A 2,662-nucleotide genomic window follows, 5' to 3' on the forward strand; every position below is an offset into this window, starting at 1 on the left:
GGATTAATAAAGATTTAAAAAAGAAGTTGCAAAGGAAAAAACAGACAAATAAGGCATATAAGACTAATGACTGCAAAGAGAACCATAGAGCCTATGAGAACATGAGGGCAACCATTAAGAAGGATATCAGGGAGGCTAAAAGACAGTTGGAGAGGAATATAGCAGATAAGGAGAAAGAAGACCCCAAGAGATTCTTTCAGTATTTTAGTAGTAAAAGAACAGTTAAGGAGGTCAAGTTCATCAGGAATAGTAAAGGGAATTAAAAGATACAGACAATGAAATAGCAGATGCCCTAAACTTACATTTTTCTGAGGTGTTCACAAGTGAGCAAGTGGATAACCTCAGAGCAGTAACAGGGACTACTAAGGAGGTACTGAGGGATTTGGAAATTGTAGAGGGAGAAGTGCTGCTCAGATTAAATAAGATGAAATCAAACAAATCACCAGGACCAGATAATATTTATCCTCGTGTTCTTAAGGAGGCTAGTGAGTTCAGATATAAACCCTTGACACATATTTTTAGGAAGTCACTGTGCACTGGAGAGATTCAAAAGGACTGGAAAATGACAAATATCATCCCGTTATATAAAAAGGGTGACAGGGCAGATCAGAGTAACTATAGGCCAGTAAGCTTAACAAGCATCACAGGAAAATTAATGGAAGGAATTATTAAGGATAAGATTGAGCAACACATGACAAGGACAGGAGTTATTCTGAACAGTCAGCATGGGGTCAGAAGAGGGAGGTCGTGTTTTACTAACATGCTGGAATTCTATGAGGAGGCAACAAAAGGATACGATCAAAGTGGAGCTTATGATATTATTTATCTGGACTTTCAGAAAGCATTTGATAAGGTGCCACATGAGAGGTTGGGCATCAAGTTAAAAGAAGTGGGAGTTCAGGGTGATGTTTTTAGATGGGTGCAGAATTGGCTCAGACACAGGAAGCAGAGGGTGATGTTGGGAGGAACCTCATCAGAACTGGCCAATGTTAAGAGTGGTGACCAGCAGGGGGCAGTGCTAGGGCCGCTGCTATTTTTAATATCTATAAATGATTTAGATAGGAATATAAGTAACAAGCTGGTTAAGTTTGCAGATGATACCAAGATAGGTGGATTAGCAGATAATTTGGAATCCGTTATATCATCACAGAAGGACTTGGACAGCATACAGGCTTGGGCAGATTTGTGGCAGATGAAATGTAATGTTAGTAAATGTAAAGAATTACACATAGGAAGTAAAAATATTAGGTCTGAATACACAAAGGAGGTCTGAAAATCGAGAGTCCACCTCATAAGAAGGATTTAGGAGTCACAGTGTCCCTCCTAAGAAGGCTAATGGGATGTCAGGTTATATAGCGCCTTGATGTGTGCAGTACAAGTCACAGGAGGTTCTGCTCAACCTTTATAACGCACTGGTGAGGCCTCATCTGGAGTCCTGTGTGCAGTTTTGGTCTCCAGGCTACAAAAAGGACATAGCAGCACTAGAGAAGGCCCAGAGAAGAACGACTAGGCTGATTCAGGGCAAAAGGGGTGAATTATGAGGAAAGATTAAAAGAGCTGGGCCTTTACAGTTTAAGCAAAAGAAGATTAAGAGGTGACATGATTGAAGTGTTTAAAATTATGAAGGGAATTAGTACAGTGGATCGAGACTTGTATTTTAAAATGAGTTCATCAAGAACACGGGGACACAGTTGGAAACTTGTTAAGGGTAAATTTCGCACAAACATTAAGAAGTTTTTCTTTACACAAAGAACGATAGACACTTGGAATAAGCGACCAAGTAGTGTGGTGGACAATAAGACGTTAGGGACTTTCAAAACTCAACTTGATATTTTTTTGGAAGAAATAAGCGGATAGGATTGGTGAGCTTTGTTGGGCTGAATGGCCTGTTCTCATCTAGAGTGTTCTAATGTTCTAAAAATATTTAAAAATGTCTCTAAATGTCACAGGCTACCAGCCTATGGATGCTATAATTGGCGTAACGTGGCAAGGTTACTGAAGACGAGGCACGAGACACAGTAGTTTGGCTAAGCCCAAAGTACAGCCCATTACAATAATCCAGACGAGGAGAAATAAAAGTATGGATTAATGTCTCAAAATCTCCAAAAAAAACATTGCTTTACTTTGTGTAAAACTGTAAGATGATAAAAAGAGGCCTTAACAATGGCATTTATTTGCTGATCCAATTTCAAGTCAGGATCAAATAAGATGTCAAGATTTTTTGCATAGGGTTTAACATAACTGGAAAGTGAGCCCAGGTCACAGGCTACATTACTATCAAGATTCAGAGATGCAGATATCAATCCATTCATTCAATCTCATAAAAGAGGTAACGCACCTCATTCCTGGTCTGGACAGAGCCAGGCCTTTATATATTTTTATTTTGAGGTCCATTTATTTCTATTCCATCCTTCCCCGTGTCCTTTCCTGTAATTACCCATTTACTTCTCAAGTTCTTTTTTTCTTGGCTCTTGCTGCTCTTTCTCTTTCCTCTGTTGTTTTCAATTTCTGCACAGTTAGCCCGAGCTTTGATTTGGAAATCTCCTGACTCTGCTCCTTCATGTCTTGCAGTCCTTCTATTGTAACTTCATTCTTCCTGAATTATTTGTTGCTAGAATTAATGGTGTGACCAGCTCAGATGTTTCTGCAATCCTATGGACAT

Source organism: Polypterus senegalus, chromosome 4 (assembly GCF_016835505.1).
Source record: "Polypterus senegalus isolate Bchr_013 chromosome 4, ASM1683550v1, whole genome shotgun sequence".
NCBI classification, from domain to species: Eukaryota; Metazoa; Chordata; class Cladistia; order Polypteriformes; family Polypteridae; genus Polypterus; species Polypterus senegalus.